The sequence below is a fragment of the Lissotriton helveticus genome, chromosome 3_1 (genome assembly GCF_964261635.1).
Source record: "Lissotriton helveticus chromosome 3_1, aLisHel1.1, whole genome shotgun sequence".
Taxonomy (NCBI): domain Eukaryota; kingdom Metazoa; phylum Chordata; class Amphibia; order Caudata; family Salamandridae; genus Lissotriton; species Lissotriton helveticus.
In genome coordinates this window covers 695,677,581-695,691,153 of record NC_136061.1, presented here as the reverse complement: position 1 = coordinate 695,691,153, position 13,573 = coordinate 695,677,581, and positions in this window count along the sequence as shown.

Genomic DNA, 13,573 nt, shown 5'->3' with positions numbered 1-13,573 from the left:
GACAAGGAACTTGATTAATGACGGTTAAAAGAATTGAATCAAGAGCAAGAGGGACAGGGCCAAAAAAGCAGACTGCCGGGCTGATGGAAAATAACGTCTCTACAGAAATATATGATGGGCCCTCCTTTTCGCCAAGCCAAGTAATTACTCGCACAGGCCTGTTGTAATAATTCCTATTAGAGCCAAAACGGAAAAGTCAGTAACTCACAGCCCTGGGACAAGGTGAAGGCAAGGCCAGAGGAGCATGGATCAATATTTAATTTACTCTCCCTGGTTCGCTTCTATCCCTGTATCAAATTCTTTAAGAGAAAACCATGAAAGAAATGAGGTTTTCTGAAAAAAAAAGACCAGCACAGGCCCTAATTTCCTTTGGGTGCTGGTAGGCTAAGCAGAGCAAGAAAAAGCTCTCAGCAAAACAATACACACTCGAGGTGACTCATTACGCTACTGTTAGGAAACAAGGCCCCATTAGCCTGATGTGAGGAGGGTACATCAATCAATGGCTGATCAGCCAAAGTTGTGATTTAATTTTCTCGAAAATGGGGGAAAGCGTCCTATTTCTTTGCAAGTAAGATCATTTTTCAAGGTATGTTTTGAAACACGTTTAAAGTCGTTTTCTTTCATACTGACGGAAAACCGAACCAAAAGTAAAACATAAAATGAAAATTTTACGGTTTTGTTGATTCAGTTTTCATTCATTGCTTCATGTCATAACTTCTTGAAATTTCCGAGGCCTTGGGGAGTAGAAGCGGCCTGCTCGCTTCAGGCTGTGTAGCCAGCTGCTGAATCAGTATTATGTGCCAAAAGCATATTTTCAAATGGTGAACACACATTTCTCTGATTTAAAAGCTTCCTTCTGCATCTTTTTAATGTCATACAGAGCCTTTAATGGGGGGGAATTCAGAGAGGAGGAGGAGGCAGTCTTTGAAGTGGCACCTTAATGGGGGAAAAACAGTTTGCATATGGGCCATGAATTGGAAAGCACAGGTTGCTACTGGGGCTCTTATGTTTTTTGCCATTAGCAGTTTTTTTGCAACTTACAATTGTATTAGAATTGTAAAGTAAAAGACACTGTAAATGTAAAATTATTGTGTGCAGCACAGCCATCAATTTGAAGAATCACACACAATATGAAATGCAGAATGAAAAACTAGAGCAACCAGTACCAACTATTTCCAAAAACCAAATCCCTAAGTAAATTATTCATAAAATCAGAGAAAATGGGCACTGAAGTGGCTCAGTGGACTAAGGTCCACTCCAGGGATCTGTGATTGACCTCGTGGTCACAGGTTCGTATCTAGCAGATCCACGCAGCCTTTCAATCTTTTGAAGCCATAAACTGGGTATTATTAAGTTGGGTTACAATAGACATCTGTTATTTCAGCACCAAGAGACTTGGGTGAATGAGTGACTTACAAATAAACAGTACGGTAAAAAAATACCACAGATAACCGACATGAAATAAAATAAATAAATCTCACTTATGGCCTGACTTTTTACATTTTGCTGTGCACCCAAATAACAAGGAAGGTACTAGCTATAAGCAAAAAAACGTGCCTGTAACCAGAATGTGATCTATAGGCTTCTGTCAATTTGACTTTTCAGACTCCCTTAAATAAATTCAAGAATTTTCAGCAATTTTGCAGCTCTCAGTTACTACTTTTTTTTCTTAAGTGATATACCTGATGTTTGCCAGGTTTTCATCTTGAAAGTAGGTGAATCATTTCTGTAGTCTCTTCATTGTAACCCAAACATTTGATAAAAAGCATTGGCAAAAGCAATAAGATTCACCTTTAAAAGGCGTTAATTCCTTTGTGTTGCTGATGCTGAGCAGCATCGACAAAAAATGCTTATTGCCCATACTGAACATCCGAAGTTGATGAATTGAGTCCTGTTAGAGAATTAAAAGTAACACTTCTTAATTAAAGTGTTTATAAATAGCAAATGCTCTGGTACAAATTGTCAAATAAATGAGTCACAGTTATTACATATACACACATTGTTCTACCTCCATAATGGAAGTGTTTCCGTACGTTTGTAGCCCATTCCAACGTGCATTTGAGAAAGAATTTTGTGTTTTAGTTGCTTGTATTTTCGAACGAGCAGGTTTAAATTAGTTAAACAAAAAATGCAATCTAATGATTAGCATAGCACTTCTTGTCACTTTACACGCAGAATGCCATCAAACAGATTTTAGGTTCAATTGTCACTAAACTCCTGCATACAAACATTTTCAGATTTCAAATATCTGAAGATACTGTATTCCTTGTAGTGTAGGGTCATTCTTTAAGTTATGACAGCTGGGCTTGTCAGTTATGGCTCATACTATGCCTTCATTCTGCGCCAATTGGATGTGAGCAGTCTCTAACTGTGTGTTCCAGACCCTATTAGACGTCAGATTTGTTAAGACTGCTTTTTAAGACCGTGTAGTCGCAGAGGGTACTATTTCTCCCACTGTCCATTGAAGAATTGTAGCCATGCACTTCCTCTGAGATCATGGAGGCACAACGTTAGCATTGACTTAGCATTTGCACAGCCTGTTCTATTTGGAGCGGTGCATTCCTTCCTTTGAAAAAGTAATAACAGCCGCCCAGACATCATCTTTCGGCTTTTCCGGCTCTTCCATGCCCTCTTCTGATCACCTGCCAGGGACTTTCAGTAGTGCCAAATGAAACATCACAGCTTCGCTTTTAGCCTGCCCTTGAGGGCCAGTAAATTCAAAGGTCTGTGTACAATGCAGGCAGGAAAAGGGGAAGCTCTGATCAGCTTGCACAATACGGTATTGTTTGTCACTCTCACAAACTTGCAACACATGCACACACACTCGCGGATAAAACACTTACGCTGTCATAAAAAGCACCAAACCATTATGCACATATATACACAAGCACAAATACAGAGAAACAGCCGCACACAGATAAACTCAGACTTGGAGGCAGACGGAATCGTACACAGACTACCGAATACACACACAGACATTTGCAGGTGTACAATGGCATCCTAAACACTGCCACAGCTGCAGAATGACATAGTTACAAATGCCAAAGCTTATAATAGGTACATTCACATTTAGTGATACTAAAAACGGGGTCCCTTGGGAAAACAGAGACAGTAAAACTATCTTTTGCAAAAATTGGGGTCTCGATTACTAGTGCTGTGTTAAATTGCAGTACCTATATACTACATGTATTTGTAATTGTAAGTGGGTCAGAGTTTCCCAACTTCTTTGAAAAAGGCCTGGAAAATATCATGAAGTGGATTTTGGTGCAATAAGCACCAATATCCGCATGGTTTTCCACGTTACTGTGGTTAATCTTAAAAACTTCTAATTTGCATTGTTTATCGCATCCAGTGGTCGAAGTCTGGAAAAAAACCGAGGGGAGCTGTGGGCAAAGAATCAGAGGGTGGGAATAACCCAAGGATTGAATCAACAATGGACGGAGTCAGAGGTGTGACCAGAATGCACAAAACATCCCAATTTTTTGTATTTGTTTGGCATTTCACTTCCTAGTTACAGATTATGTTATTTAATTCAACCAATGGAGATACCTGATTATTTAAGGTTTATTATGAGTTAGTGACATTAAAATATTCACAAAGTGGGATATGTTTCCAATTACAGAATGTCCCAAATACACTTAAAAGTGGAAGCACAAGCCATTTGTCTTCAAGCCATAGAGTTTCTGTCATCAGCACTTCTCCCTTTTTCTACAAGAGCAGTTCAAACATGAATGGCAAAATATCCTAGTTTGCAAATGTTTTCTATGTCATTATGGCTCTGCCATATTTGCCACATAATACAAGATGGTGGACTGGTCATGAAGGCTGAACCTGGTTCCCCAGTTCTAAATTTGGCAGCTCTGACCATAGTCCCACATCCTCTCCCCCACTGAACACCATACTGCCTCACTGAGAGAAACTTTCTCTGCCTTCAACTATAACCCAGTTGTGCCCCGCTATAAACACCTGGATGCGGCTCAATTGAAATTATTCACTAGACAAGAGCAATGTACTGCCTACAAAAAAGTAACAATTTGCTGGAAAAAGCAAACACTCATAGGGAAGGCAAAATTAAGTAAAGCATGTGTAAGCAGGAACAACATGGTTACCTTAACGCTTTTACACTCAATATTCAGAAATCTGTGTGTGCTTTTGCCTGAAAAGTTAAGGACATGACTACGGGGCCCAGAAAGGACCTGTTTCAATGTTCATTGCTTATATCCTTACAAAACGATAGCAGTATGGTAAAAAGGCCACATCCTTGAACCCAGAGCCGCACTACAGAATCTGTTTTCCAATCCACACATTGCAGTACCTCCAGAATTGGTGTACTAGTCCCCCGCGCAGGGAAAACAATGCTATTCAAGGAAAGGCAAGAAAACAAAAGTAGAGCTTCACTGGCAAACTCTGTAGAGTGGCGCTCATGTGTTTGAGTGTGAATAAAATCATTCTGGCCACTTTACTACCACTCAGTCTTGCTTTATTTAGTTATTTATTTATTTTTCATATTTTTCACATTTTATTCCTGAGGCTGCACTTTGGAATAGAAAAACATTTCCAGCAAATGTATTTTTCTTTTTTGGATCCATTTCACAGAGGAACAAATAAACGAAAGGAGGAAAGAGAGGGTGAGAACAGTTTCTTGAAGTCAAGGTTCTCACTAATTGAGGAGTAGCTGCTAGACAGAAAGAAAGGGAATAAGAGGTAGAAAGAAAAAGAGGAGGCAACTTGCAAATCCAACTATGTTTACTTCGCAGATATGTTACGGTTGAGGTAGTTCACTCATCTAACTCTAGTCATAGGATATTTGGAGAGAAGCTCTTGATATGGGATTGGATGCAGGCGAAATGTTTGTGTCAAGTTCCTGGTGGGCAGACCCTCTGAAAGTCCATACTTCCCTGAACATATACTCAGTGGAGTGAATAAAACATCAACACACACTATAGTCCTGATTATGATGTCGAGCGGCTGTTATCGGTCTGGAAACCGCTCGACCATAGGTCAGCGGTTTCGATTCCACAATTAGGATGTCACCGCCCAAAGGGTGGTTTTAAACAAACATTTTGCTATGGCAGCTTGTGCAGTGGGCAGAAAAAGCTTGCAGCAAACGCTGCCATAGCAAAATGATGTTTGTAAAGATCATTGCACCATGTGGCACCTCACGGTGCCTGCCACACAGTGCTTGTATGTTTAGAGGGGCACCATAGCTAGTCCCCAAGCTACATAGGGGGGGCAGGAGGGAAGCAGGCTCTACTTAGGGCCCCCAAAGCCAATTTCTGACAGCCTTTCCATGTCATAAGGTCCACATAGAATGGCTGTGAGAAAATGATATCATAATCCCAACAGCGCAGAGCCGTCATTAGTGGATTATGATGTTTTTCCGACGCTCCGACAGGTTCAAACACTGTGGACTGTCCCCCTGCCCGATGCCTCCACCTGCCACATTATATTGCTGAGGGCGGACCGCAGGGAAAGTTGTCGGTGGGTCCGACACTGACGTGGTGTTGGTGTCAGACTCACCAACATCATAATCAGCCCCTATGAAGGTAAATTGGGGAAACAGGCAAAGGGAGTTAATAAAAACATTGACCTGAAGCTTGATCTTGAAATGGATTCATTGCACTTTGAGAGCGGTACTGGATTGCCTCCTCAGTGGAGGAATGGTAAAACACTGAACCGGCTGGAAGGTAACAGGTAAACACACTTTACTTTACTTTAAGAATCGGAATAACACACTTACTGGGTCTCGGCTACGGGGGCACCGCCCAAGTCTTCCATACCTTCCATACTTAGTAAAAGGGGACACAGGAGCCTTCGTTTGCAGGAGGAACCCAGATTTATTCAATAGCCCGGGCTATGGAACAGAGTCCCAAGCTAGTCAGAGACAAGACAGAGGAGGCTGCTACTTCACTCTGCAGCTTACAAGCCTTTTATACTTTTTTCATCCCAGTCTGTTGGTTGTTAGTTCATTGTTTCATCAGGTTAGTGTTTACAGTTGATAACCAGATCCAGACAATGTTTGTAGATGGTGACCTGGTCAAGGCTTGCTACACAAATCATTGTTCACTCGGCTATGATCAAGGCCCAGTCTTTCAAGTCATTGTTTAATCACCCTGATCAAGGTCCACCAGTCAGACCATTGTCCAGATAACCTGATCACGGTGTCAAGGATGTTTACCAGGCTGGAAGCAGGAGATGGAAAATAAATCATTTAATCAGGGTGTGAGTGTCTTGTGGCTTTCTGGTGAACTGCAGAGAACAGGGGGGCTGGGTGTGTGACAGTTCCTGGGCAGAAATGCAGGCTGCAAGATGGCCGTTGTCATGTTAGTTAGATTTTCCTCAGGCATCAGCAGAAACGACCAGGTGGGTCGTGTGGAAGTGTTTGACACGAGATGGCAATGAGAAAGCAATGGAGTCCCGGTACAAATGATGCCGATCAGAAGAAAACTTTTCCTCAGACCCTCCTTTTGCCATTGAGTGGCAAATACTTTAAGAAGTGTCAATGTTCATAAGGCCATCCGTTTCTTGTTGGAGCATCATCATCATATTGGTGTTGTGAATGTTAGAGGGTGGAGGCTTGATGGTCTGGACACACATTGTCCAAGGGCAGAATTGGCAGTACCATTGACAGTGTAGGCCTCCTGTATCAACATCCACCATGCAAGACAAGACCCAGAGATGGAAAAGAGGTAGGGAAAGAGTGGGACAGAGTGTATCATGGAATGCGGCATCAGTCCACACACCCAGAAGTTGGAAGTGTTCATGATCAGCTGGTGATGATGCAACGTTTGGATGAAGGTGTTGTTGAAGAATTCTGCACGGAGGGGTAACTCGTGGGCTGGTAACGTGTAATACTGGTGTTCTGCAGGAGTCGGGGTAGGAGTTGGTGAAGTAACAGGATGGTAAATTAGCAACAGCCAACCAAGGATAGACAGGATGAGGGAGACAAACAGCGTCACCACGGTGACCATGAAGCATTTACTGTGTCGGAGGCTGACATCTTGTTTCTGGATTCGGGTGTTTTGGACGGCGGACATTGTGCTAAGCCAGGGACCTCTAGTGGCTGTCTGTGATTGATGGTTGCTTCACTGGGCGCAGATGCCAAGGGCCCTTATGGCTTACCTTAGTCTGACACACCAGCACTACTCTCAGCCGGGAAAGATCACAGCCCTACTGCCTATAGGTACTTGGCGAAGTCAAGGGCAAGCCTTCCCTCGGGGGCGCAAGTAGTATCGGTCGGAAGTAGGGACAGTATGGTCGGGAAACAATTGTTCTTGGTGTTGAACGGAGTTAAGGGAGGGTTCCACCTTTCCTTTCAGTGTGCTGTCACTTTCTGCTTCCGTAGATGTAGAATGCAGTCTGGCATCGCTGAATGGGACAAACGTCGGGACTGTTTATGTTTCTGAGTCTCCTGGTCCTTCCCTCACCCACTGATCATAGGGGAGGGGCAGAGGCACACGCCTGCAGTGTGATGAATGCACCCAATTCTTCCGACCTTCTACTTTCACGGCGGTGCGGGTGGCTAGTAACACCTGATGGGGCTGTGTCCAGCGGGGCTCGAGGATCTTAGTCCGTTGAAAATTCCGGATCAGGACCCAGTCACCAGGTTGGATAACGTGTCCTGGGCCCTCGCTTTTGTCAGGTATGGCCTCATGTACCTGGTGATAAAGAGTACGAAAGGTATTAGTCAGACTGTACAGATAATTAGTTAATATAGGGTATTCAACGTTAGACAGTTTCTTAGGCCGCGGGACACCCCATACATTGGCAGGCCTCCCGAACACAATTTCATGGGGAGACAGGCCGATTCTGGTGTGGGCCGTTGTTCTTGTGGACAGTAGGGCTAAGGGCAGAGCATCAACCCAAGTGACACCTGTCTCAGCTACTATTTTGGACATTTTAGTTTTTAGGATGCCATTGTACACCTCCACTAGACCTGCTGACTGGGGGTGGTTAGCTGCATGAAATTTTTGTTTTATGCCCAATGCTGTACAGACATATTCCATAATGTGAGCCGTAAAGTGAGTCCCGTTGTCACTCCAGACCAAGCGGGGCAAACCAAATCGTGTAAGGTACTTTTTTAATAGTACTTTGGTGGTAGTGATAGCGGCGCAGTCTTGGACGGGGTAGGCCTCCACCCATCAGCTGAAGGTACAGACCACCACTAGGACATACTTTAAATTGTTACATCGGTCCATCTGGATGTAATCCATTTGGAACACTTCAAAAGGGAAGGTAGGAGGAGAGAATCCTCCCTTAGGAGTAACTGTGCCTTTTCCTGGGGTATGCATTAGGCAAATCATGCATGTTTTAACCAGTTTGTCAGCATATGCTGGTATCTTAGAGTTGTACCAGGTAGGTTCCATCAGTTTACATATCCCTTTTGCACTGATGTGAGCAGGACCATGGGCCATCGTAACTACTGGTAGCACATGACTGTCAGGTAACATCCATTGTCTTTCCATAGTCGCACGGACCCAACAACCATCAATTTCCTCCTTTGCTAATTGCTCCTTCCACACCCTTAGTTCCTCGGGAGTAGTATGGGACTGAATATCAATCACACTCTTTATTGTGTTTTCAACCATGCCCTCGTCTGCCACCCACCTAGCGGGACCTCCTACATACATTCCTTCCCTTTTTCTAGGAGCTGTTTGTCTGGCTCTCTGGTCGGCCAGGGCATTGCCTTTCCCAACATCATCTGTCACTTTCTTATAGGCCTTACATTTCATAATGGCCACCTTTCTGGGGAGTGTCATGGAGTCTAACAATCGGTGAATTAGGGGCCATGTTGAATCTTGGTCCCATGGGAACTAAGGAAATTCCTTTCTTTCGATATCCTCCCAAAGTTGTGGGCCACCCCGAAGGAATATTGGCTGTCAGTATAAATATTTACCATCATCCCTTTGCTTAACTCACAAGTTCTAGTTAGGGCCACTAATTCTGCTGCTTGAGCAGAGCACCGCAGAATCTGAGCTGTTTCTACTACTCGCCCTAATGTCTTTGAGAGCATAGGCAGCTGAGGTGTTACCATCTGGCCCTCCGAAACATGATCCGTCTACATACAGTGTACCTTCTGGTTCTGCTATAGTGGTATCCTGTAAGTCAACCCGTCCCTTCGTCGCTTCCTCTGTCCTTAATATGCAGTCATGTGGGTCTAAGCGTGCATCCTGAGTATCCAGTGGGAGTAATGTGGCGAGTTTAGTACAGTGCATCTTTTGATGTTGATGTGGCTGGCAAAGAGTGTCAGTTCATATCCTGTGAGTCGTGCGCTAGTGAGGTACTCTGTCTTGGTGTTATTAAGGAGGGTATCTACAGAATGGGGGACCATCAGAGTCAGGGGGGGTTCATGACGATCCCCGCACTCTGATGGACCATGAGGGTGGCCGCAGCGGTCGCCCGTAGGCATCCTGGGAGAGCCCTTGCAACAGGATCTAAGGTGGCTGAAAAATAGGCACATGGCTGATGGTGACCTCCAAACATCTGGGTCAAGACAGCGCATGCACAGCCGTCTGTCTCATGTACAAAAAGAAAAAATTGTTTGTTATAATCAGGAGTACTGAGGACTGGAGCAGTACACAGAGCCTTTTTCAAATCTTGGAAGGCCTGTGCATGCTCTCTAGTCAATGGAAAGGAACTGTCTGATATGTCTTTAGTGGTGAGGGCAAGAAAAGGTTTGACCATGGCTGAAAAATTGGAAATCCACTGTCTACAGTATGAGGTTAGGTCTATGAAGGCTTGCACCTGCTTCTGTGTTCGTGGAGCCGTCATAGCATTGATAATGGCTACACGATCAGCGGTGAGCTGCCTTCCCTCCTTCGAGAGGAGATGACCTAACTAGGTCACCATCTCTTGACAAAACTGAGGCTTTTTCAAAGAGACTTTGTGATTATGGAGGGCAAGGTGGCGTAACAAACAGGGAGTTGCTTTGTTACATGCTGGGGCAGAATTTGCCGCAATGAGGAGGTCATCTACATATTGTAATAGTGTGGAATTATCAGGGAGTTCCAAGGAATCTAGTTGACTTTTTAGGGCTTGACTATAGATACTGGGGCTCTCGTGAAACCTTGAGGGGCACGGCAGAATCTAAAGCTCCGCCCACCAAGGGAGAAACCAAAAAAATGTCTGTTGTCAGGATGTATAGGAATGCTGAAAAAAGCATTCTTCAGGTCTATGATAGAGAAGAGCGTTGCATCAGAAGGGACCATCGTTAAGAGGGCTGTAATGTCGGGGACAACAGGATATTGGGAGATTGTTATTTTGTTAAGGGTTCTAAGGTTAATTACAAATCTGTATATTTTAGGGGAGAGAACATCTCCATTGGTCTGTTTAAGAATGGGAATAATGGGACTGTTAGATATTGTCACGTGTCTCCTCCACTATGCCCTTGTCCATTCTGGGCCATTCTGGGCAATAGCTTGCTTAATTTCCACAACGGCGCCGAAAGCGCTAGGATGCCTGGCCTCACCTTGGGGGTGCCCAGTAGGGGGCATCTCACAGGGAAAGCCAGGAAGGGTTCCACAGCGGTATACAGCGCCAGGATGCTTGAAAGGTGATAGTGCGCTTTACAAGTATACATACATACACACATACATACATACATTAATTCAGATACTATTGTTAAAAGGGCCAATTCACCTTCCGCGGCCAGTCGATACTGCCGGAGGCGGGGGAGAAGTGCACCTGGCTGGATGCATACCACATGAGGGGATATGTTGAGACACCCTACATCAGTGTCTGATGATACCCAGAGGGGGGAAGGTAAAGACTGCAACTCTGGTGGGAGTGGACAGGACAGGTACATATAGGAAGCTGCGGTGGGAGAAATTGCTAGGGATTCACCTTGGGGACTACATGATATGGTCGCATACAGAGCTTTCAGTAAATCCATGCCTAACAAGTTTTCACTGAAACCTGTAGTAAGGACCAAGGGAGCGTCCACATGTGCAGGGCCAATATCGAGAGGAAGGGGTTCAGAGACAGGGCTGGTCACAGGTGCTCCTGCAAAACCCACAGAGACATTCATATTGCCAGAAAGGGGTGCCTCCGGGACTGACAGACGTGCAAAAGAAGACCTGGTTGCCCCAGTATCCAAAAGAAAATTCTGATCGTTCCCCACAACTGAAATTTGAACATATACGGGCCCATTTGATCCACTGGAATTTGCACTCTGGTAATACCCCTTTCCTGGCTGTCCATGCTTGGTAGGACCCTGACTCATCAACTTCATTATAATCATCATTGTAATAAGTGCGTGTTGCTTCGTACCCATCAAACCTATTGGCCGGGCGCTGCCGGATGGGGGTGTCATCCCTGGGCCTACGTTCTTTATACTGTGGACGGGGCTGGCCATGGTCCCTAGTCGGCCTCCCCTCCCTGGGAGCGCGAGGCAGAGTCTTCCCTGTTCGGATGTTTTCAGCTAACACAGGACACTCATCTATCCAATGGCCGTACCCCTTACAATAAGCACACTGATCTGTTTGGAGGGCTCCCTTACTTTGAGGGCTGGAGGGGGTAGACTGGCGAGCCCACGGAGGGGGTTGGGGTTGAGGTCTGAAATTCCTGCGGGCATCGGAACCTTGGGGAGGGTAAGCCTGCTGCAGAAGGGCCTTAGTCTTAAGATCTCTAACCTTCTAACTTCCCTTGTCTCTATCCTCATTCTCCCTATTCTCGTGATATTGTGCCATAGCCAAGATACCAGTCATAGTTTGGGCAGACCACGTACTTTCAACTTTCTTGACCCTGGCGGAGATCTCAGGAAGCAAGTTGCTGACAAACTTATTGACAAACACTGGGCCAGAACCTGGGGTCCGGGGATCCAAACTACTATGTCCCTTGTATTCTGTCTCAAAACGGGCAAAGAAGTCAGCCACATTCTCATCTTTTCGCTGCCTAGAGGCGTTTATTTTATCCCAGTTAATGACAGTTTCCAGCAAAAGTGTTTTCATAAACGTCATTATTTTACCAGGCAAAGTCAGGACGGCAGCTTCTGGTTTAGTCCCTCCTACCCTTGCTTCTTCCATAGCCTCTAGGTCAGCCCATTTACCTCCCAATGCAGCTTCATGGTCAGTATGTCGAATTTTGTCCCAAATTTCAGTGGGGACAACTGTACGAAAAAGTAAATATATATCCTCAAGAACGAGAGTACCTGCAGATATAATCTGACCTAATTCTCTGTAAAAGGCAGCCGGGTTCTTCCGGGGATCTGGTAATTGTCCTTTTAACTGCATTAATTCTGACCTTTTCCAAGGAACATGAACCCAAAGCCTGCGCCAGTGTGCCTCAACAGCCCCTCGGCCACTATTTTGGACATCGGTAAGTGCGTTAACAAAGACAGGGGCCGCCTCTCTCATTGGCATAGCTGTTTCTAGAGGGGTGTTGGGAAAAGCGGTCATATCACGATAAGCCATTAAAGCAGACATAGTGCCAAACATCCCCTCTCCCTGAACCTCGCCTTTTTTTATTTGCGACCTAAGGTCCAATAATCCGGTGGGTATCTGCATAAGCGCATTCTCAAATCTCTGCATGACCAGGGTACACATGTATTCAGCCCAGGTGGCCTGCTCCATAATCGTCCACTGGGAAAAGGTGGACCATATTTCTTTAAAGGCATAAATATTCCTGTTATTTATCCAACATTCACACTGTTGCCTCTGTAAGTCATTTTCTCGAAGGGACGAAAAGCTGACTGCAAAGCGCAAGGAGGCCAGTCGGGGGTATTCAACAATTTATATAAATCCTGCTTAACTGTAGACCACGGGGAAGCAGGAAAAGGGTGTGTAGGGGTAAAGCCGCAGGGGTTGAGCGGAGGTAGACTTGTTGTCATTCCCGCAGCGAGGACAGGGTTAGCGGGCGTGGTCTGTGTCCTAGGAAAAATTGGCAGGGATGGTGTGACAGGGAGAGCAGTAAGAGGGGCAATGGGGGCAAGAATGGGCGGTGGCGGCGGGACATGCGGGGTGTAAGGCATCAGGGCAGGGTACATTGGGGCATTTGCAGTAGGGTTTTCTAACTTGGAATCAAGCAAGGAATCACCTTCTTCTCCCCCTTCCAAAGGGCCCTTTCCTTTCTCCTCACGAGCTGGATAACATTTTTGTACCTGGGCCCCATGTTCCCTATCGGCTATTTCTACTGACTTTGTCATTTGATTTTGTAAATTTTCTCTGGCGTGGTCGGCCATTGAGATACGTTCCTGTTTTCTTTCTTGAGCCTTCTGCTTTCTAGCTCTCTGCTCTATCTCCTTCCTCAAAAATCGGACAGATTCAAACATAGACGGGCGCGTTTTTGTTTTCATAAATTGTTTCTCTAAGTTGGCGAGAACTTGGGAATTAAAGGAGCCATAAAGTGGCCACTGTAATTCTGCATTACTTTGTTCTGTATATTTCACCCAGAATGAGGAAAACATTATGGCCACGTTTTAACATACATCGTATGGCCAGGGGTCACTTCTGGAGGAAGCGGACAAGCCGCCTCCAGCTGGGAGTCCTGCGTACACATACAACAACATAATTTCTTGAACTTACTACTGACTGGCATGCTTAAAAACGGATAACAGACACCAGCAGGTTTTAAAACT